General features: G+C 40.4%; 1 protein-coding gene and 1 long non-coding RNA gene across 3 annotated transcripts in view; both read left to right on the top strand.

The window, feature by feature from the left end:
- LOC114930575 (uncharacterized) overlaps positions 1 to 9,689 on the top strand; it is a 55,962-nt gene extending 46,273 nt beyond the window's left edge. For both annotated transcript variants that reach the window (XR_014925116.1, XR_003819480.2), the window contains one exon: positions 8,636 to 9,689. This is a non-coding gene — a long non-coding RNA (uncharacterized LOC114930575). The remainder of the gene's footprint in view (positions 1 to 8,635) is intronic.
- The window catches only part of MESR6 (misexpression suppressor of ras 6), a 593,526-nt gene that overhangs the window by 169,518 nt on the left and 398,598 nt on the right, over positions 1 to 25,410 (top strand). The window lies entirely within an intron of this gene.

Here is a 25,410-nt window from a genome sequence, read left to right as displayed (position 1 = left end):
TTACAAATTATATTATGGCGGGTTGTTTTTGATTTTCACGGTAATCGTTTTCTCGGTGCCACAAATTTCCATTCATTTATCTTGAGAAGACTCGGGCGAGTGATCGTTCGCGATGTCGGATCGATAAGTCGTAAATTCTCACGGGCAGCATTTTGAGCGCCCACTTCTCTATCCGTTTCATTGAAACGTCAAGGACGATGAAAAGACGGGCTGCCTCGGCATTCGTCTCTTTTTCGCAGAGTTCCACGCTCTCGCGTGCTCCAGCGCCATAATCCATAAATCATCGAAGAGGCCTCGATTCTTTATGGATTATGAAAGAGTGCGAGTCTCTCTCTCTCTCTCGCGAATATATCGATATATCGCCCTCCCGAGTTCGTGCTTTTATTTATTTCCGCGGAGTTAACGAACGAGATGCTGGCTATTGTACGCCTCCGGTGCGACATCCTTTTTACGATCGATTTGCAGAGAGACGCCATTTTCGCCGGCACATTTATACCTATAATCCCATAAATCAACCGTCCTATCTGGTCCCCCACATCCTCTCGAATTCTTCGGTGACTATGTCGCGTCGTCTCTCTATCGCATTCCACGAGGATAATTTCGCGACAATACCGGCGATATCTCTGGAAATGGAGAGAATATCTTGGCTAGGATATCTCGAATGTTTCATCTTTTCTCCCTAAGCTAACACCGACTTATACCTGATTTACGCTCGAGTGTACCATATTATATTGTATATTATTATAAATAACGGGATTTCGCATCGGTATCTATATCCCGATAAAGTGGGTCAACGTTCCCTCATCAAGCTTGAGCGTCGGCTTGTTTGTATCTCATTAGAGTGGATCAGATGGTAAGCGCGATCGATATACAATACACGTTTTATCAATAAAGTCATGTTGTTTAATATCTATCACGGATGCGAATATACACGTATTTGAAATATACATGAATACACCAAGTTATTTCAAAACAGCGATAATTCGTTTATAGTTTTCCAACAATATTGCAAAATGTGAAAAAAAAAATATATCGAAGGAATAGAATAGCAAAACGTCATTTAATTTTGACGCGATAAGAGCAAAATCTTGAGTGATATCGGAGACGCCATTTTCGACGACGAAGAAATCCGCGATTTATACGTTTGCTTCTGCATCCGCTCTCTCTCTCGCGCATACGAGGTACATCCAGAGGGTGGGTCAACTGCGGAGGCAGCATGAGATGGCACACGGGGAAGCAGAGGGGAAGAATGGGGTGGTATGTGGAGGCGCGCACACACATAGCCAGGGTAGGGTACACCTCGGCCGCCCCCGAGCTGCGCAGAAGTTCCTTCCTTCCGCTTGATCGACATCGATTCCAAGATGGCGGCCCCGGTCGGTGGTGCGCTCACGGCATACATATCGGCCCATTCTACGAGCCACCCCGCCCTTAGCGGGACCCCTTTTGCCTCTCCGCGATCCACCCATCCTGACGTGCTCGTCCACATCGTAGGATGAGATCCTGGGGTGGAGGTATAGTCGGCTCGCGAGATGTCCGGGCCGATATCGGAATCGCATTAGAACGCCGCGCCACTTTCGCCCTCCCTCTCCCCCTTTTCACCCCCCCTGGTAACACCGAGAGAGCTTCCCTCTCTCTCTTCCACGCCCGTGACTCCTTTTTCCTTCGGCTGGCTCCAGAAATATCGAAGGAGTCTCACGACCACGCCTGCCGACCCACCGACGTGCCTCGGGCCCGAAATACCGTCTACTTATACGCTGAGTATAGAATATTCCTTCCTTTTTTCCTTTAGGAGCTTCATGAAGTTTCCAGTAGCTTAGACTTAACGTTTCGTCTTTCGCGAGGCTGTATAAGTCATTTTACGCTGTTCATTTCGTTCGATGGATGATGGATCTCGCGCATAGAGAATTCAATTCTGGAAATATACTTGATGAGACAGAGTTAAATAATTGTGGAATCCATCGCAATTTTTATTTGAAATTCGTAAAAATGGAAAAGAATGAGAGAAAAAATTTATTGCTAAGGCAGGATTTATGACCGAGAGATTTGTAGATAAATATCGAAAAAGCTAAATTACATGCATGTTTTAGATTATATGATACATGTCAAATAACGAAATATCTAAATAAAAAAATGAATAATCTAGTATTTCAAAAAATTTATTTCAGAAACGTTTCAAACACATTTAAAAGAAACATTGATTTTTCCCACACTTGTGAAACAAAACTGACAAGATATATACTCGATTTATTTTTCTAAAATTACGTTTAAAGTATAAAGCTACATTATATCATCTAATAAACGATATACAGTTAAGTTTAATTGTGTGAAACCCAGCCTTGGCAAGAGAGGCACAACGCTATTGAGTTCTCCAAGAATTGCGGCAATTGACTTTTGAACTGCGAGCGATCAACAAAATCACATGGTAACGCTACGTGGATTTTGACAGATACGAAGGATAACTTAACGAGACGGAATAAGAACAAGAGCGTGTGTAACACGGGCTTCAATAAGTATAAAATTTCTTGCTTGCACAGGGAAATGAGGTCCCGCATTGCCTGCCGCTCAAACATCCTTATCGAGCCGGTGCACGCCGCTCGTTAAAGATGCTCGTTCAATTTCGTATGCTCACGCTCAGGAGGACAACGATTGAGAAGGGTGGCCGGCGAAGGTCTCGTCGAGATAGACGGAGGAAGAAAGAGCTAGAGAGGAAGGAAGAGAGTGACACGGAAGCAAAGCCGATTAGGATCCTACCTCGAGATCGAAATTTCACCTCCACCTTCGGCTGATCTGGAATTTCCATTCCGCCGTTTCTCCCTCGTGTAGCGAATTCCGCGTTTTCCCTTCCGAGTCGGAATAGAAAAGACGTAGTACGAGGCAGTGAAAAATTTCAGGTAACGTCGGAAGTAATCCCTGAAATAATGGCATAGCCCACGCCCGATAAATCCGGAAGGTGGTTTCTATCGCGAGCCCGGTAGGAGGAACTCTTCCCAGGATATATACACGCTTTTCTTCTTCCAGGCACACGCGTGCGTATCACGCACGTGTGCACGCGAGGGAAAAGGGAGGGAAAAAGGAACTCGGAGAGTTTGGGGGGGATTATGTCTACGTAGGGAAAAGAAGGTGGATGACTGGAGCCGAAAGGTGGAGGTGAGGAGGATCCAGCTGAGAGAGAGAGAGAGAGAGAATGGGAGGAAGATTGATCTGCCGCGGCGCGCTTTCGTGTACCTCCGATACGCGTTTTATTCGTTCTCTCCATCCCCGTTCTCGCCACCCCCTTTCCGCCCTTTCGTCCTCCGGAATTGCCCTTCGTCGCGCGACGCGCCGAAAAGGGATATGGATAATCGTGTAAACCGCCGCACCTGCGGAGAGTCGCGTAAACATATTTGTAACTTTTCTCGCGCCGCGTCGGTGAAAGAGAGAGATGGAATACTCTCCTGAAAATTTAAGTAATCCCGGGGTTTAGGTGCACGAATACGCCCTAAATTATTCACGCGACATCCAGGAAGACGGATCAGTCGTGGTGTCCCTTGTCATCGCGATCGTGCCTTTTAAGGGAAACTTCTGCGACTTGAGTCTGTGCGAACACTTTGCGCGCGGCAGAATTTTGAGATTGAAGATTTTGCCGCGGATTTTCAGCGAATTGAAACGACGGCAAAAATTGAATGAAATTTCCAGTCGATTCTGGCTATTAAAATCACACTTATGGAGGAAATAATTTATTTGTTTTCTTTTTACGATGCATCTTACAGGGTAACTAACGGACCAACGATTACAAATGGATTCTTTGGTCAATTTGGGAACGATTTTTCTTCAGCGAAAATGTCGATAACTAAGTCTCAAATTAAAATTTTGCTCCAAAACGTTTAGTTTTCAAAAAACCCATTTTTATCAATCGCTCATAACTCGAAAATTATTGACTTCTCAACATTTTTGCTAAGGAAAAATCGTCTCCAAATTGGCCAGAGAATCCGCCCTTAATCATTGATCCGTTAGTTACCGGACACCCTGTATATAAATATAAATTTGATATATTAAAAATATGATTTGTTCATGTACAGCAAAACATTTTATTTCTATTCCGCATGAATGAAGATGTTGTATATAAATGCAAAGATAACGGGATCGAGTTTTGCGAGATCGGACAGGATCATAAATTGACCTCGATACTACCGGTGAATCGCGCGCGTTCAGGAATATGTAACATAAAATTGAATTTCTTTATAACGAGGAACGATCGCGTTGAGGGGGATGCTTACGGCGTGCAAGAAATCGACTCTTGAAATTATTGTCCGTGAAAGGGCAGAAGGGTGACGGCGGATTTCTACGCGTCATTACGCGAGTCATGAAAATCGACGGAATCGAGTGGCGATTATTCAAACCAAACCTTTAACAAGATTCCCGCCAATCAGCTGCCGTAACGATCCAACCGCCAAAGGGAAGTTTTCCCTTCCTGGGAAGGAAGGAGACTGCTTGCTTTCGCCGCCGCAAAACGACGACGGGGTGATTTAAGGAAAGGGGTGATTTAAGAACAAAAGGATCTTTTGCGAATAACATCGTACATGATTCTGGGCGCGACGATCTCTATAAGAATATTTCATCGCTCGATGTTGAAGCATATCGAAAGAGATGGTACAAAACAAAAATTGTGAAGAAAACGATATGTTTAATTAAATTATTTTGCAATTATATAATCATTTATATTTTCTGTCTATTATTTCTCTCTCTCTCTCTCTCTCTCATTATCTGCTATAACAAGGTATACAATACAAATATTTTAATTATCTGATAATTTGATTAATATCTTAATTATACGCGCGATGAAATTTTGTGTCAAGTAACCGATTATTATCGGGATCGTGGGTCGAATATAACCGGCTTTCGGCTCTATACTTATCCAACATTAGTATTAAACCGGATTGAAGCGACTTTTCGCGCGATAAAGATCAAGCAACTTGTAACTCTGGGTTTTAAAAGCCCGTCTAGCTAAGCAACTTTGAGGTGCATGCCAGATTTCTCATTACGTGAAACCTACACAAACGCTTGTACACGCACGCGTTTCCCTCGCTGACTGGTTGATACTCGATCGCGGAGCAAGAGAGAGAGAGAGAAAGGTAGGAGAGAACGCGAATATAAGGGGCGGAAAAGTGCGAGACTGAGGAAATGGCGTGCGCGGAGGAGGTCGAGGTAGTTTCGAAAATTCCCATCGCAGTCTGGAGTTGCGCGCTCCGGCTTTTCCGACGCCTCTTCCATTTCCTCTCGCGTACCACTCTTCCTTCTCCTTTTTTTTCCCGCCCGCGCCTGCCGGGTGTCCTGCGACTCCGACATCGCACCCTCCCTTTTACCCGATTCGTTCGCCCGCCTGCACTCCGCGGGCTCTCTCACCCCGTTTTACCCGGGCGAGCGCAAATTTATTCCGTCGACTCGGCGACGGGCGGAATCGCAGTACTTTATACTCGTTGAGAATCGATAGACAGCCGCGCACGGATATGGAAGCACTATATTTTCCCTCTTCGCACCTTCGTGTCGCTCGAGAGAGAGCCTTGTGTTGTTAATACAGAGAGCACTTTCCTCCGACGTGGGCTTTCATTATTTCTTTCCTTATACTCGCGATCATTCGATGCCTTTCGATATATGCGATTTTCGTCAAGCTGAGTGTGTTTCTTAATGATTAACCGTGGAAAGAATCGTTGAGATGTAAGAAATATGTATCTAGTCGTGGAATGATTTTTTAAATGGATGAATTTTCTTGAAAGGTGAAAATATATAATTATCAATTTAGTAAAATTTAGATTGAATCTTTAAAAGAACAGAATGATATAATTGTACAGCTTTCGAATAAAATAATGCGAGACTCTATTATGACATGAAATTATTGCAAATCGATAAAATATTTTCTTAATCTTCTCATCAGGATTACATATCATTTCTTTATAAATGCGCTTTGTTTTTTCACGTCACTTTTTTAACATTTGTTTATAATTTTAATTAATGCAAACACATTCGAGAGAAAGAATCGTATCTCAGTTAGATGGAAAACATAATTTCACTGCAAACCCTTAAATGTGCAACTCTTCTCTTTATCTCTGCTTTTCGACGATCGCTAAAATGTGAATACGCCGGACTCTTTCCATCACTTTTTTCTTTCATCATTTCCCTACAGTAAATATAGATAGAACATCCATCCCGACCGTAGACGGTTATCCGCAACGGTGGTTAAAGAAAGCGAGGAAGAAAGTCAGATTTTTAGAGACTGGCCCGATGCACAGCCGCAGGGCAACTTGGCAAAGCAACTTTTGGAAGCTTCTTCCTATCGTGAAAAACGTTATGGAGTCGTAGGCGACGGTGGTTGAGAGAGACGGAGGTTGGGGTAAAGAAGGAGGGGAAAAGATTTAGAAGGTGGTAGGGGTCGAGTTGGAATCAAAGGAGCCCAAAGAGCTTTTCCAAGCTTCTCCCTCGCCATGGCTAGATTGAACTTCTTTTCCGCTCAGGAGTTTTCCTATTACTCCAAATTTTCAGACGCGGCAAAGCCGCGACGGTTCGCATGCACATAATGTATACGCGATTTTTTACATGAGCATGTAAAAACTTGACAGCCGAACAGAACTTGCTCGGGCCGATCACGTTAATTAATATCGCGCTAGACTATATATATATATAAGTAAAGTTTTCAAGTCCAATAATCTACAATCGAGAAAACGATGTTATGTATATGTTTTTGAAAAATAAGAGGAATATTTTTTTTCACATCATTTATTTAAGAAGACAAAAACTACAATGCGCTAAATATTTTGTTGAGAATATATAAATGTTTCGGTTTTCTTCAAATTAATATAGGGATACATTTTTTGGAGATATAATCCTAAGATATGTGTATATTTTTTTTATAGAACATATTTATGTTTGTTAAAAATATTTTGCGATGTTAAGTGACAAATGCTCCTCGCGTGCGTGTATATAAAGCGACTGATATCTTTAACTTTAGGTTCCAGTCGTGAGATAGCATAACGATGCGTTTAAAAGCGTCTCATTAGTACCTCCACTTTAAAGCAAGGTTCCCCTATCCGTGCATTCTCTTTCTCCCTCTCACACCCCTGACTGGGCCGCCTAAGTAAAAATCAATAATTCTTTTATCGTACAAATTAACGTTAAGCATATTCCACCCTCGTACATGGAGCCTACGGCTGATGTTACACCGTTTCCTGTCACTCTGTCCTGCATAATATCACGAATCGACATTCTTCTTCTACCACGCCTCTTTCCTTAGCATGATTTCTCCATGCACTTTTTCTAAATTTTTCAAGTCTCATATTGGTAGTATTTGATAGACACAGTGACATCGATACAATTATCTAACTTTGTTTATAAAAGATTTATTTCAGTCAAAACGTAAGAAAAGAATTAATAATCGATAATAATCAAATTCAATTTATTGTATTAATATAATATAATATAATATATATATATATACATTTTGCGTATAAATATGTTTATTTAAATACACTTGGAATGTATTATAAATTGACGCAGAATTCGATATTATTTACGTCATAATGATTACGTTTTATTATTTCAGATTAATTTTTTAAAATTAAATCGGAAAATATTGTTTAGGACAAATTTACAATTTAAGCTAGAATTATTTAACTTTAATTAAAATATAAAATATAACGTTTTAATAAATGTGTGTAAATGAATTTGACTGATGCAATGCACCGGTATATATTTTTCAATTCTGAATTTTTACTTATATCTATAATATAAAAAATATAAAATTCTAATGTACGAAAAATCGAATTTGTTAGTATACATTTGTATGATTCGTTCTATTAATAAATTCTCTTAATTCGCCGAGCAAAGAGCATACATATATATTACGCTGTTATTACCGCTGTTATAGCAGCCACATGTGAAATCGATAACCATTAAATTAATTTGTTTGCATTAAATATAGCTCGTCGGCGCTCATCGCAATAGTGTGTTCGAGTGCCCGATTCATCAAGTTAATCGTAATGGACGGCTATAGCGACGTGTTTCGACGTTAACTTATCGAGTTTTATTTAAGCGATTTTGGAAGCGAAAGAGAGAGAGAGAAACGTTGCCAGTTCGAAGACATAAAAATTCCACCCACTCGTCACGCCTTGACGAATAACACGAGATGTACAGCGATAGGGCTTTAACTGCCGGCTAACACACTATGGCGATCCGCGCCTTATCGTATGACATTACGGCCCTGGACATGTAGAGAACAAATGGGCCACCCTGCTGTAACGCCTTTTCAGATATGTCCGCGTGTGCATTAAATTGGGATAACAAAGCCAGGCTGCTTGTTATAGAGCGAGCTGTAGCCTGCTTTTGCTTCTCGTTGTTTTGGCCTTGCTGAAGAAATCAGTGTCTTCAATTAATTTTTTTTTACAATTCAACTGGAGTATTGATTATTGATTATAACTTAAAAAGAATATTTGATTGTTATTAAAAAAAAAACATTAATGGAATCTACAGGATATTTGGCGTAGAATCTGTAGAATTTTTATACACATCAAGCATAGAATGTACATTGTTATAATATGACGTTAAAAACAAACACTCTTGTTTTTATGAACTGTATTAATGTAGATATTCTTTTTTTTTGTTGCAGGTAGGTGTGTTTAGAACTATGCAGGATTCGGCCAATATCGTTCGCCAGGTTCTTCGTGGATCGCGACGCGTCACGTGTCTTACGACCTTGACTTCCCGTGGCATCGGAGCGCTAAGAGGTTTACCTTGGTAAACCCTAGTATCCCGGGATACCACTCGGGGTCTCGGTCGAGGGATTAAGACGGGGTTGTTGAACAGGACGACACGGGAGGGACGGCGGATGGGAAGAAACAGAGTGAGAGTGAGAATGAGAAAGGGAAAGAGGCGACTACAGTAATCGTACGCCCGTATAATTGATTGAGTCTAATGAGTTAAAGCGGATGCTACGGTATCGATGGCGAAAATTAAAGAGTGGGTCGTGAGAAAAGGCGGCGATAATCTCGGGGACGGAGAAAGTATACGGAACTTGGATGCCCTTGTCCTTCTCAGCTCCGCTTCTCTCTTTCGCGCCCGTCCACGTCTCGACCGGCCTGGGAGGAAAACGCTGATTGTAAATTAGTTAAAGGAGATGCTTCATTAGGCAGCGCTGCCTTGGTTCTTGAAGCCGCAGTCTCCTCGCGTTTAACTGTTTTTAAAGGGACGAACGGCATAATAACTAGTAGCGCGCAGGCTGATCGATATATAAGTTAAGTATATAATTATCATATAATTATAAATGTTTGAAAAAAACGTGCGTTTTTCATCGGCAACATGATTTATCGTATCAATCACGATTATAGGTCTCTTTATTTATTGATTTTTATCTTCTTATTTTTTTTTTGAGAAAAAATTATGGCGAGAAACAAAGTATAAATAATAGGCCAATGGAATGCATACGCGTGCTTTTTTTATTCGATGATTTTGTTATTATTGCAATATTGCGATACATAACTAAATATTTTTATTAAAACTATCCTTTAAGCTAATGTCATTCTTATCTTATGTTAATATCCACGTTCCCTAAGCAAAATACAATATACTTGAAGATATTTTCCTCCCCGTCCTGTTGCTCCAGGCACATATAATTATTCAATGATTGAGAGAAATAGGCAAATATATGACATATAAGATACTTATCTGTGCGTGTGTATTAATTATAATTACCACCGTATGATTTTTCGCGCTTTTACACGCGTATTATTTAACAGAAAGCAGCTGTCGCAAGATGGATAATTAAATCTGGAATTAACAAGGCTGTCATTAATTCGAAAGGTTAGATCGATCGAAGTAATGAGTGCCTGTAATTCTCGCTCGTACGCTTCGACATTTAAATGTCGAAACTGACTTGAGGTAAAATCAGCACATATGTATATAAATCATGCGCATAGAAGTGAATTATCGAAAGCGCATAATCAATCTCGAGCTCCATCGAGCCGTGTACACACGTTTCTCCCATCTCTACGATATTACTTTTCGGCTGGCTTCGTTCTCGACGTCTTTTCAATTCAAAAAACGGGAGGGAGATGAAAAAAGTGGCGCGGGCTGAGATAGGTGGATACAGAAAGATGACGGTTAGCTGCGTCCAAAGACGCGCGGCGGAGGCAAATAGTGTCTTCCGCGCATCCCCCAGGGAAATTATTGACAGTCAGCGAGGAAATGACGTCGTAAATACCATGCCGAGACGAAGACAACCACCCGCTTCAGGGTCTTTCTTCTCTCCTCTCTTTCTCCCTTCTTCTTCGTTGTCTTCCACTTTGTCCGTCGTCTTCTACCTGCCGCGTATAATTCCTGCGATGTTGCTCTCAGCGGCCGTGGGGCGAAAAAAATACCATAACACGGCTGTTACCGCGGGTAATATTAAGAGTGAACCGCGTGCACATTCTATATACACGTCTGCTTAGGTCGCGATGGCGGTTCCTTCGATGAGAAACACCGATTTCTTTGTTAAGGCGGCGATCGTCTTAGAATAGAACTTCCTACGGACGACAGCCCTCGTTTGACAATGGGAGTGTAGTACTATAATTGTTTCGATGGTATATATTCGATAGTTGCAACTAATCGTGATTTTTTGGGTCTCTGCAGTTTACTCAAATTTTCATTAATATTATTTTGTATTACACGTGCAGGCAAAGTGGCACTTTGTGTACGTGTTTTCTGTGCGGAAAGCGGCCGATTTCTCACGCCGCCGCAAGATGGCGGCGTGCGATCGGCCACCTCGCGCACAGAAAACGAGCACAAAGCCACTTTGCCTGCACTTGTAATACAAAATAGTATGTGTATCACGTGCGGATTGACAATTGTTCACTCGTGACCAATTGTCAACTTTCCGCACTTGATACACAATATACTATTAATTAATTCGTAAACATTTTGCGCACATATTCTTATGCGCTCTGTTTATTTGCTATAATGTCATGCAGATTTTTCTTTAAATCTACATTTATGCATATAATTAATAACTAGCTGTTTTAATTCATGCAATATGCGCATAAAATGTGAGGTATATATTTTTTCTAATTAATATAATGTTTTGTATATATAAAATTAAATGTAGCGTACACTATAAATATATTTGTATAAACCGCGAGTATCAAGTTGAGTCTGCCGGATTAATAAGAAGAGAATTATCCAACTCCCTGGTTTTAAAGCGTATAATTATCGTAAAATGATTAACTGCCGCGCGCTGGACCGTAAAAACCGGCTCGAAATATTCAGAAAACTTGACGTTGTTCGCGCGCTGAGAGAATATTGCAACTGATGCTCCTTCTTCGGTCTCCCTTATCCCAGGGCTTCCTCGCCACGTGGTAAAAGAGAAACACATTATTCGCGGGAGCGATCCTTCCTTTCGCCCGGCGACTACCCGGAGAAAAGGGAGTTCTTCCTCGCGAGAGAAAACCGAAGGCGGTGGCATGGGAGAGGGCAACGAGGAGAGGTACGGGTATGAACAACAGAGGCGCATTCACTTTCAGGGTAGACAGTGGGGTGGAAGCGTCTGGTGCGCAGGCCAAGAAGCAGCGTGAGAGGTGGTGGATAGGAAGCGAAAGAAAGAGAGAGAGAGAGAAAGAGCGCGAGAGAAAGGGACGAAGAAACGACTGCGGAACCCGAAGACGGTGGCAACGGGTGGAAGAGACGAAGAGGGCAAACTGCGAGAGAGATCCGCCGGCTTTAAGGGTAGTTATTATAATAAATTTGTCGGGGGTTTAAGAAGCGGAAACAATTCAGAAACTGCGAGCGACTCTAAGGATGTGCTTATCGTTGCTTTTATTCAAATGGAAGTGGAAGGCGACGAGCTGCAACGGATGCGACCTGTATCTATGCGTCCTTCTCGCCCTCTCTCGCCGTCTTCTCTCGCCTGTATTTATACGTCGTTCCGTTTTCTCCTTTGAGCTCTTCGCGTTGGCGTTGTTCTCGCCTGTTGTTCTTTCCGAAGTGGCTAACGGAGGTGCGAGTATGACTCAACAGTGATAGGGCATTCGTCTTTTGTTGCCGCTTTATTCCTGAGTTGCATTAACAAACGCAGACCCCAAACGTTTCGCTCAAAATTGCTAGACATTTTCTTCGATATGTTTTTTCTATCGTCGTTTCGGCTCACTATTTGTAACGCTTCTAATCTACATAATTATGCATCAAAAGAGTGTCGCTCTCAGTTTTTCTTTTTTTTTAACGAAAATCTTTATTGCATCTCTAAATTTGTAGTGTAGAAAGTAAAAAAATATATCTAAGAAATAAGACAATAAATTGCATATTTAAGAAGGTATCAGCAGAAGGAAAGAAAGAGGTAGATATGTAGGCTCGCCGATAATCGAGAGATCCATAAGCGCGTTCTGTCACGTGCACTCCGCGAATTCCATGTGTCTCCTCGAACCTTTGCGTTAACGATCGCGCTCGCGTGAGAATAAAAGGCAATGAAATCCGGGACATTAAGGTTTAAGAGCGTTGACTTATATAGACGAGAGAGAGAGAGAGAGAGAGAGAGAGAGAGAGAGAGAGAGAATAAGGAAAAAAGGGAACGGACGCTCGAATCATCCCTGCGGACCACCTTGACTCTGTTTTACGACATTCCTGGCAGCGGGGCCGATCATTACGACGAACGATGCAGAACATCGCGCGTGTCTTTCCGAGGGTGGTTCGAGATAAAAAGGATCGCCTCCCAGTGAGAGGTTCTACGCGCGCGACGCAAGTCGATTTTGTCTCGTGTTGCACCTTTTTAAGAGCGCGCGACCGATATAGTTTAGGCCCGCAATAAAGGCGGACCGCGGCACTTCGATTTACGGCTTAATTAAAAATGCGTCCCAGGCCCCGAAGGCACCGACGAAAACTCGTCGCGGTTCCTTAAAATCCCTTAAATACGGCTTGTATACTCGGGTCTTTTTATAGCGGATTTTTTCCCCGACCGATAAACGGACCATTCATGCTCGGTCATCGGCGGAAGTGATGCTTTCGTAACGATCCCGCGCGAATCTTGCCTTCGGATATTAAAAACCTAGGCGTGATGCGAGAATTTTTGAAACTCGAGATAATTAAACATTTGGAAAATTCGTGAAAAATTAATTTTTTTTTTCCTAATAGAAATCGCGATGCAGGGTGCCTATATCGAATGCATAATGATTAATTTAGTTTAACCAGTGCAGACATATATCAATGCGAACGCAATATTTCGCATAGTCTCTTGACGAGATTATATTTTCATAGCACAAATATGTCTTGGCTCGTTTGTCACGAAGCCGTCAGCGGGAAAATAATAAAAGGGTGCGTACGTGCGCAAGCGTACGCACCCTTTCTTATCCTAAGCTTTCTTAATTTTCTTCTTGTAGAAGCCAGTGAAGCGAGGGGAAATTTTTTTTCTCGAGAAGACACGATCTCTCTGTGAGACGTGGCGCGCCCGTAAAATCTTTATACACCTACAGAATTGTATCGCGTATATATATACATAACATATATATATATATATATATAATACACCCCGCGAGTCTCGCACACAAAGATAACGGGTCGCCGCGTCTCGTGGCTGGTTTTCCGCATAATCCCACGCGACATAATATGGGGGTTTATCTCGTGGAATCATGGTGGCTTAACGGGATGGTTCCCTCCCTCTGTGAAGACCGCGGATTCCTCCAAGGCAAATCCACCCCCTGCGGAAGACAACGTCGCACATCCTTGAACCCTCTAGGCCACGTGTATATATATATATATATATATATATATTTCCGTCGCCGTATATACGTCTCCAATTCCTCTTTCCACCACCCTTTCTGATCCCGGGCGATGCCGCGGGATTTGCCGTGTCCTTCCAGTAACTTGACGGGACTAGGAAGTCCCGAGGCTCGTAACGAAAATATTACCTCGCTCCCGACGAAAAATGGAGAAAAATGAAAACTCGTTCTCGTTGATATCGATGATACGAGTCACGCTGCGGATAATATCGCCCGCAGCACTACGATGATGATATATAAAAATCCGGATATATTGAACAGATTGAAAATATCTAGAATATTATGACTAAGTCTGCTGCGTGAATTTAATTAAAATATTTGTCATATTATGTGCAGGATCTTTTATGTATAATTATCGGATTCTTTTATAAAATTCTTTCATAGGATTACCCATCTCTAGGGACTTTGCAAATTTATTTAGATACAGTTTTCACGCACAAAGTGAACTATTTTATCTGCCAGAAAATGATAAAGGATCGGCCAGCGAAGACTTCCCGTTGTCCGAATTTTTCAGACGTCTTAATCGAGCACGCGTGCTCATGTTCGTGAAATTGGTGAATTATTGAATATTCGGGCGCGTCCCTCGTGCCTTTCGGCAATCGAGGCTAAGGACAAGGGTGGGAAAAGTTCGGTGGCGCAAGGAAGCGGAACACAATACTCCCTAGAATGATAGCGCCATCGGGAAAAGTTGGTCGATCGGAAGACGACGAGGGTGGAATTGTGCGTATGCGAATTGAGTAGAAAGAAGGGAGGGGGTTGCTGTTATTGATTCTAATGACATTTTCGCGCCGAGGGCTATATATATATACGACGAGAGTGTAATTGATATCCTAGAACACGAGGTGCACATTTATGTCACCGAAGGATCGATTCTTCTCGACGATGACAGCTCGAGTCACATTTATCTCGTCAATTTTTCAAATCTATTTTTCGAGAGACCTTTACGAGAGAAATATACATATATGTCGTCGTCTCTTTTATTACTAGTCTAACGTTCAATGGAAACATGACACTATTTTTAGTATTATAGTGAAATGAATTTCTCGCGCATAAAATTCTTCTGAAAATAAGAGAGTGATTTAGAATGCTGCATTGAAAATTTCCGAGATTATACTATATATTATATTGCACCGTGTATCGATATATAAACGTATATTTATCGCGTAATAAAGGCTTCCATTAAGCGCCTTCTCCGAGACTCCTGTATTTCATCGTTGCAGTAAACGCGGCCAACACCGATTGTTCCTCGCTCTCTATAAATGAAAACGCGGTGACTTAACGTCTCGCAACATCTGACGTGTATATCCCATGCGACATCGCGAGTGATATAATCATGGACGCGCGATACGCGATTACGCGGAGATATTCCGCGAGTTAATAGTATTACTTATGGCTCGTGCAGAGCTATGAGAGCCATTAATTCAGACGCGAAGGATGGCTTCGTTCATTTCGCTCCTGGTCCCGTGTCCCGAGCGAAGTACCAAACGGCGCTTCTTCTTGCCCCGTTTCCGAGTGTGCACACCAGTACAAATACGGCGACCATTAAATAACGTATCTTATTCGGCGCAGCGAGCTGTGCTCACCGCGATCGGGGAACCGCGAATGGTGCCGAGTGGTCTTGCGGTGACTTACGACCCTCGGTACATTTCGGCTTTGGAATTATGGTAGCTATTAATCCGCGCGGATATAAATTATGTCGTTTTAATAGTACGACACACGCGCGCGTCGCGATATAAATTTCTGATCTTATTTAAATCCTACGGAAATCGTATAAACGAGGATCGTTAAGTAACGTACTTTATTCGCCATCATCGTTTTAACCACGGTGTTACAATGTCACATTAATGTAAAAAGGTTCCGGGAATCGAATGTCTCGCGAATATGTCACGGAAACCGTTAATTTAATAACGATATACTTTTGAGATTGTTTTTATTTAAAATGGTTCAAATAATTAATTTAATTTGTATTTAAGTATTATAATCGATATTTGAAATTTAATTATGAAAAAGTGTATTGCTCTTTGGGTTCATTCACTTGATTTGATGAACGATGCTAAATAAATATCATCGCGAAATTAATGGCGAATAAATCTAATGATAAATAATTAAATCATCATATGCTTCGTTCAAATAATAAAAGTCACAGGGAATTTTTGATATGAAACGCTGAGCGTGATAAGTTTAACCTCGCGATATCATTATTGAATTGTTATTGCGCGGCGCGAATGCGAAATGATCGCCATCATCGGAACAACGAACTGTTTGTTGGTATGAATAATCCGTCTGTTCTAAAAGATGCTTATTTTGAACTTGGAGGGATGCAAAGAAAACTTTCCCCATAGTTATAGAGATTAAAGAAAGCCATTCGCTTGAAATTCTACGCGAGTAAGTGATACAGAACTCAGGAATCTTCTTGAGAAGATTCCATTAATTGCAGATCTGTCATTAGTGCAGCTATTAAAGCGTTACAAGTTAATTATATCTCTTTTCTCGTCATTTCGATGATTAATACAATAATAAATTAAATTTCATCATTTTCTTTAGATAGAGACATAATCGTGTCTTATATACATTCATACATATATATATCAAAATGCCATAAATATATATATATATATATATATATTTATGGCATTTTGATATATTATTTACATTTTAATGTTAAAACAGTAATAATTAATCATATCATATACTTATTAGGGATGAAGAAAATATGAGAAATGATTCTAAAAGCTATCTTTAGTTGAATAATATTTTTGAATAATTATTGCACTTTGCAATCGTCGCGTCATATCCCGAGTTGCATGAGATCTTTATAAACTTTAGACTTTAATCTAAAAATAGCACCAAGGATATTTTTATCTAACTATAGCTGTATATTATAAAAATAGACATGTATTTATATCTTTTTTTAAGAATGTCTTAACATCAGTTTACTTTCATAATTGACACTTCATCGAGTCAATCAGCTGGAACATACATCCTTCTTGCAAATGCGGATACAAATACCAGATAAATCTCGCGCTCATTAAGAGACGTATTGCGCAGTCGCAAATTGTCCTCGCCCACTCAGGAATCGAACGAGAGTTTCGATTACGTGTCTCTTGCACAGCATCTCTTTCGGAGGGGAGATCCGAGAGGGAACCATTAATCCGAGTCGGCTACGTAAATGAACGCCGCGCCGGTTTCCGACGACATTTCTATGGATGCACGTGTGCAAGTCGTAGTGGTCGTCGTCGTTTTCGTCGTCGGCGTCGTATTCTGGCGTCGTTCCGCGACGATATTTTCTTTTCGCGAGTCGAAGCGCAGCTTGTGGCCGCCATTCGCGCGGAAACTGCGGCTTTTGTATGCATATGTAAACGCGTTTACTTGCAGGAATTGTCGGGCATTGTGTCGCAACCCGGGGACCATTTCTCGCGAAGTGGGGAAACAACATCGGGCCCCGGTGAACGCGTGTGCACGCATGCACACGTGCGTGCCCAGGTCGCCCCGTGAATGTGCGGCGTTAAGCGAAACGCGACGTGACGGCTATTAATCGTCGGCGATGGGCGATGTTTAATCCAAGAAGGTGCGTCGGGGCGTTTCAAAGCGGCGGAAAGAGGATCGTTTGATTGTGAGAAATCGTGGGACGGCTAGCCCGAGCGTGCCGCGGTTCTTCTTCTCTCACACACGCGTGTCGCAGTCGTGAATCTATTGCACGCTCGTTTGCGGTTGTAATTTGTCGTGAAATCGATTCGCGCGACTGCGAGAGCATATGAAGCAAAGTTGTGAAAGTCGCTGCGTGGATGAAAAATATGATACCGCGTTATATTACTATACCGAAAGTCAATCTGACGGTGAAGCTGTTGAATGTCTCGCTAATATTGCCAATCTTTTCATTCACTCTCTCGATTTTCTGAAATTAGACAGTAAATAAATTATGTATTGAATGAGACTTGAATTAATCGTTTCTCTTCGATTCGATGAGGTCGAGTCAGTGCAGCCGAAATCAAGTATGAAAGGATGCAATCGGCAAAAATCGGATGGCTCTCTGCCGGGATCTTCATTGAGACTTTAATCTCTGTCCCGAATGCTCCGCGATATTAGCGATTTTATTTCCGCGAAATCACCGCCTATGATCTTGGCGGTAGATTGCAAGTCATTATTGCGACTCATTGTCGACACTGACGAAGGTGCTGAAACGGGTTATGACAGATCCGTCCATTAAGTCCAGAGACCGGAAGAATAAGAGCCGCCAGATGACGATGATGATGACGCCGGTGAAAGCTCAGGATGATAGTGCCGTGGCACCACGCCGTGCCCTGCAGGGTACCGGCCTCGATGTCCCGTTGAGAACCGACAATTCGAATACCTCGTAGGGTTTCCAACGTTGTAGATACACCCAGAAAGTGTATGCGTGTTTCGCGCGTGACGCTCTCGTGATTCAACCGCGTAGGTGAAGCTAAAAATTCACGCCGTCAATAATCGTTCTCTCTTTCGCAATTTTTTTCTCTTAAATTACAGCGTTGCGTGAGGTCGCCAATTATCCCCTTTATTATTAAATAAGAAATAAGTGAGAACCAATAGTGATAATTGTGTTAAAACAGCCGATGCGCTGTTATTAAAAAATGAGAAAATTCTAAAAATAAAAAAGAGAACTATATACATTTTATATAAGATATTATATGAATATAAAAAATAGGAAATATATATTACTTTTATACTTTTTTTATTGAATGTCATTTCATGTATTGTACGACTCATTGTCAGGAAGATGAAGAGAAACAAACACTTTTATTACATTGATTTTTTATTTGAAAAAATCCAGATTCGTGATTTCCAAGAAGTTTCAAAAAGCTTTTTAACATTATAAATATGCGTATAAAAATAATTTTCTTATTTCAAATGTGTAGATTATACAATGCGTGATGATTTATCATTATGCACACACATCTCGTTTACTGATAACTTGCAGCTGCGCCGTTTTCGTTATACGTCCTCGTAATATTTTCTTTTTTTCCTCGTTGTCTGTCTAGTGACGACGGCACTATTAATTTACAAGTTCAAAAATGGCATACTGAATTGAATACACGGAAAGGGTTTGCCTTAATGCTTCGTTGTACACTGTAATCTTCGGTAACCCGTCAGCCCCTATGATACTTTAATTCCACATATTGTATGGAGGTTTCTCAACGTTAATGACATCTCTAATTGTTACTGACTCATAGACTGTCATCTGGTAACTAATAATCTGTCTATCATCTGGTATGCATTATCTATTTCTATGCATCGCCCATTGTCGAGTTGATGAATGTAACTGTAACAATGCAAATGATGATTATATTATATGGTTATTAACGCACGCTTTTAATTTTCAATTACAAACATACATCATTCCTTTAAAATTCTTATTTTCGCGCTTAATACTTGAATCTTCATTTGAATATATTTGCTGTTATGTTGGGAAAAAGAAAAAAGTTACATATGTTATTGACGTAGCAATCTATAAGTCGGAATCAATTCTTCTTTTCTCCCCTTTTCTCTTTTATATCTTGAATGCAAGACTCGCAACCTCTTTTTGTACCAGATACAAGACGTTTATATATATATATTTTTTAACACACACATGCGCTATAAATATATATCCTTGCAAGCGTTGCGTCAGGTGGCCCCGTTATCCGTTTCCCACGGGCTTTATTATATCACTCGATCACAATGTACACCGAAATGTCTAAGGATCGAGTGTGAAGAGGTAGCTGCACCTGCAGCCGGCTGCAGCGTGGAGTCCGCGCCGTGAAATAACAGCTACTATCACGCCACAATGATGGCGCAGCGCGGCGATTGGAGATACATATGTGCATACGTGTCTCTCATTGCGATCCTTCGTAGCGATAGACGTTCCAGAAATGCAGGCCACTTTGTTTCTGAAACGAATAAGGCGGTCTTGGACGGCTTTAAAGTGAGCCACAAAGCGTCGCGTGCACGGAAGAGTCAATTATAACCGTGTAAATATCGGGGCGATTGTCTCGCGATTCCCTCTTATTTGCCAGCTCACGAATTATTTGCGGCAATGCCGGAGTATTATCAGAGATGTACAGAAATTAGTTGCGCAGCCGTTCCATTATGTGTGAATACGATGATTGCTGGATATTTGAGGTAGAATGACTTGTGCTACAAGGTGATCTTAAAAGATCAAGAGTTTGATAACTTCCATTTTCCATAGTCTGTCTGCAGGCATATAATTTAGTACAAATTTTTACTCAGAAATATTACATGTAATAAAGAAAGCCATTAAATGTATTAAAAAGAGAATTTTTTCAAAATATTAATTTGTGTACTATTGCATTTAATTTTTTTATTTTATTACATTTTATCTTTTTTTTCTTCCTGTACACATTTTTTATAAACTTATATTTTCTAAATTAATTTCTGCGATTGCCCCATCCTGCAATTTGCTTGCAAAAAAGAGCCTGGCGACCGCAATTTATCCCATTATCGAGCCTCCACGGATATGTTATCGATTTCTCCGATAACGAAAGAGGACAGCGCGTGTACACGTACGTGTGTAAATACGACGAGATGATCGCGGCAAACCGGCAAATAAATCGCCCTGCGGCCTTTGAAGGGGTCGTTTTGTGTTAAGGGCGTAGGTATCGTCACTACTAAACGTGTACCCAGTGCCAGCAATTTATCAAGTTCTTACTATACGCTCGCGCATTAATAATGGGATTTATCAGGCGATATCGATCGATCTTCCGCGATCGCGGTGAAACTTACATCATCATGATCCGGACTCACCTGAACCGGTTGCCTGCTCATGCACGTCGACCGCGACGATTCTACTTGAGATTTATCACTCCCTCTCGGGACTCGCGCGGTCATTTGTCACAAGTGCAAATTTGAATCCGCGCGCACGAAATTGCGACGCTCGCGTTATCGACACGTTATTATCGAACGATTTTCCGTGAAACGCGGGTTCCCGAGCGTAATCTATAACAGCGTGTAATCTGTACGCAGTCTATTATCGTGCGTGTTTTCACGATCGCCTCGTTTAGTCGCCCATTTTTAAGCTTTGCTCGTTGAATTGATACCGAATATTAACAAAATATCATTCTCGTTTTTTTTATTGTGAATTTTTTTATTCATTCAATCTAGATAATCGATTCAATGAGAATATATTTTTGATATACAAAATGGAACCTCTGAAGCAACGATCTTAATATTAGTTCCAGTCTTTATGGTAACTATTTCTAGCATGAATAAGTTAGAGATTTCGCATATAGTTGCATGTCACTATATTAATGGGGAAAATGGAGAATTAACGACATTGTGTCGTTGTTCACGTCGGATAAATCTCTCCGACATGTGTCGCGTTGCAACAGGATTTTACACTTGAAACCGGAATTTCGCTTTCGACCGACTTTTGATACCGACCACAGTCTGCGGTACTGTATAAGTACCGTTCGTTTCTCGCGATGCGCGCAAATTATATAACTGCGAAGAAGCCGCCGCTTGTCAGCGTGTGGGCTGACCATCGATACCTCTTTCATCGTCGACAGGTTTTCATTCAGCCGGCACGACACGCAATTGCACGAGACGAAGTGAAACCGCCATTCTTGCGTCGCCGCGGCCTTCGCGATGGGAATTTTTCGCAGCCCTTCTTTCAACCGGCTCCCACCGGAACTGGGTCAGTTTGTGTGACTGAAATTTAAATAATAACTGACCGTTCCTGTTACATTTTTTTTCAGAACACTTTCGCATTATGTAAACCAAAAGTGCCGCGTGCGTTCATATCTCGTCCATACCGCAAGGAAGCGGTGGCTGCATCAGCAACACAGTATTACACAGTGTTTAAAGATCGATTTTACATGGTTAGAAATGTGATAATTTACTCGTGGACACGTAACAAACAGCTGCTACTGTTTCTCATGCCTGTGCTGCTCTCGTCAACAATCTGTAACTCAAATCTTCCTTCGTGTTAGACTAATGTAATGGTCCCACGAGTCTTTTGACCTTAATGTCCATTTAAATCACCTGACAGTTCTAGACATCGTATAGAAATAAAAAATAGAGATAAACGTTTGATTTTAGCATTACAAATTTCCTTTTTAACGCCAAGCGGATCAAATCAATCATTCAAATTGACAAACAAGTTATTTCTCAAACATTAATGAGCCTCCTATAATTTGTATAAATATATTTGATATGTAAAAATGCAAGAGAAGGAATGTTCATCGCTCAATCTTGCCAGCACTACTAGTCACGCTTCATGTGAGCCAATCTTCGCCGTTCCCACACTTGAGTGTTCCGTGGTCATTCTTCTTCTTCGTTTCTTCCGTCGGTCGTCTTCGCGTTTGCAACCCTGCAATCTATCGCGGGCCCCACGCCACGCTAATTCTAGGGCTCCGAAATGCATCTCGGCGGAATCGTCCAAAAGGGCCAAACGGTCAGATTTAGAATGTAAACCGTAAGGCTTGGAACGGCAGTTGTCTGCATAGCAAACAATTAAAATGCACAGACTGCTCTCTGTTGCCTCTCTCCTACCTCTCCTCCATCGTGGTCGTTGAGGATGAAGTTACCGAAGAGGCTGAAATGTGCGCGGTGAGAGCAACAAAAGTACAAGTGGTAATGACCGTACTTTACTGTAGAGTCGAAAAAGGCGGATAAATGCAGCCGCGGCGCAAGAGGAATGCCTCGTAAATCCAGCGCGGATGTTTTGCCCCGTATTATTCTTCTAAGAATTCGTCTTTTAATATTTATAGCGAGGATTTCTTCTTCTTCGCTGACTACGATGCAAATCTTTTGTATCAATGTGCTGCCTATGCACAAATATTTACGTATTTATAATAAGCACTCGCAACAATTTATATTTTATGTACGCAAGAAAAAAAATATATATATTTTTTTTTCACAAAGTACAAAAATAAGAAGGAATTAAACAATTATATTTAAACAAGAATATGATGTATATATATATAATTATTTTTTCTTTATTTCGTTATTTATCAAAATTCAAATACATGATTGTCGTTGCATAAAAAGAAAATAATTTATAGCGTGAATGATTAATGATGTAATGTTATAAGGAACTTTTCTGCAGAAAAATAAATGTGGAAAAATGAAAAGTGGAAAGAAGATTCTCATTACGAAAAAGAGATTCTCATTATATGGAAAACGATGATATCACGAGCAATGATGGCGAATGAATGTCGGAAAGTGGACAATTGTAGGGCCCTCTTATTTTGTGTGGGACCTGTTCGTGCGGAACCACTAAGTGGACTTTTGCGGCTCCTCCGACCAGTGTGAACCGCTATTTAAATGTGAAGGAGGTGACCATGCTAAAGAAAAGAGTGAAAGTATATACGCCCGAAATAAAATACGCGACGTTTCTTTGCTGGCGAACAAAAATTGTTACATGATTACATTGCATTTTAAGAATTTTAGTACAGTATATTAAATATCTATATTCCTGACGAAAAGAAATTATTTTATATCACACAAGAATTTATATATTTTAATTTTTACATTGTAAATTTCTCTTCTCTCTTTCTCGTATTTAAATCGTGTAATTTAATTTTACATTAATTTAGGAATTTACATTTAATTTATAACAAATTATAAAAATAAAGTAAAATTTAATTTTATACATATTTATTTAGTTGAATTGACATAAAAATATAAAAAGTAATGAACTAACATAAAATACGAAAACAATTTAATTGTGGATATTATTTTTTCTCTCTTGTAATAATGCAAATAATAATTTATATAAAATAATTCAAAAACGCGATTTACGATTTCTTAATCAATTTTTAAAATATTCCATTGTAAAAAGTAATTATTAATTCACGATCTTAATCCACAAAGTTATACTTTCGACATCTCGGCAAGATCAGAATATGTAACCGGAAACCAAGTCACCTCAGGATATCAAATTCGTTTCCATTCATTTTCAGGTAAAATAATATTCAGGAACATGAGCCGTGAACATGAGCCCATCGCATCACCGTGAAAATCTAGTAGAACATATTAGATTCCGTTGTCTAGCTGATGATGCGATTTCAAATAAATCTAAAAAGTTTGCGCAGCAGATGGCCTGCAGCGATATACTTTTGCTGCTCTAATTCAAATCTATTGATGTAGTTTTAAACCTATTAACGCTGAAAGAGACATTTATTTATATTTTATGAGACTACAGCATTCTATATTGAATTAATCAATGATTACATTTAAATATTTTCATTTTAAATAGACTCATTATATACGATGGAATTTATTATATTTCAGTCAAACTTGTCGCTAACTTTTACGTGTAACTTCTCTTGGGATATATCGGGCAACAAGTTTTAAATAACTTGGCCAATTGAACGTTATCGATTGATAGCGAAGATATACCTGAAGCTTTGTTATAGCATAGAGTTGATGTGTAAAACGCAAGCACTTGTTAACGCGAACCACCTATACAAGCTTCGTATGACAATCTGTGAATGGAATCTGCCACGTACTTTTCATTGTCTTCGTGATTGATAGTGATCCTTTTCGTTCTGCCTTTCTTCAAATTTGTTTCCATCTTTCTTGGCGTTGCTCTCCGGCCACGGTGCTATTTGTCAGTAATCAACGGCAATCCGAGCACTCCATTGCGAATCGCACAAAGACACTGCTGGACCATTGTCCTTTGAAATGGATACGAAGAAGGGAATCTTTCCCCTTGCCGAAATTAGGAGTGCTTGTCGTCCTGACAGATGGAGAACTTGGAACACCACTATTACGACGATGGACAAAGATTAAAATTATTGCAGGCTGTCTCTGAAGAGAATCTCGTACAAAAGGAAAAAAAATTTTTACGCAGATATACATATCTATATCACGGGTGTAATGACAGATTTTTATAATATAATTTGCTCTTTTCGCTTTAAGTAAAATGATGCAGTAGAATTTCTTTATTAGTTGCGAATTTTTTTAAAGACACTTATATACGATATAAATGATTTATAAGTGTATGGAAGATTGAATATATCTTATGGTATATATATTTTAAACAAATAATCGTATTCTTTCTCAACTTCTAGAATTTTGCAAGATGATACACATACATATATCAATTCTAATATAATTAAGATTTTTCGTCTTCGATGCAATTAGATATCCCATATATTTAAAAAATCACTTTGTATTCAGATTGCGTCAGAATCGATTAGAATTCTTTTCGGTCAGCTCTCCGGCTTAAAAAAACATCTTATTCCGCGGTTGAAGATTTCATCCGTAGTCACACGTGGATAAATATAGCTCGTCTAACGAAGAGGATACACGAAATGTCCAGAGTCCTTGGACAGTCTAAAGAGATCTATGGAAATGAGTCACAGCTACGCCAAAGATAAATCTCTTTCTCTCTCTTTCGTAATTTTTTATTTCGCGCACAATTCTGTATCCTGGTCGGCGACACAACGAGACTGTAGACGGAGGTCTATTAAAAAAGTGGTAAGAAAGATTGCTTCAGCGAGTGGAAACGCAGCGATGCAACCGGAGGACGACGTTAAATTGCTTTATCGTCATTGCCGATCGAGATTCGACGATGGGATATGAATATGTAAAAGACACAGGGTCATCGGCGTTCAAAGACACCGAGAAATCTCTCTCGTTCACGATCCTGTAGCAAAGCAATTCT

The sequence above is a fragment of the Nylanderia fulva genome, unplaced genomic scaffold (assembly GCF_048542155.1).
Source record: "Nylanderia fulva isolate GAGA-0341 unplaced genomic scaffold, ASM4854215v1 Scaffold30, whole genome shotgun sequence".
NCBI lineage: Eukaryota > Metazoa > Arthropoda > Insecta > Hymenoptera > Formicidae > Nylanderia > Nylanderia fulva.
Note: the sequence above shows the minus strand (reverse complement) of the source record. Positions and strands in the feature narration are given on the sequence as shown.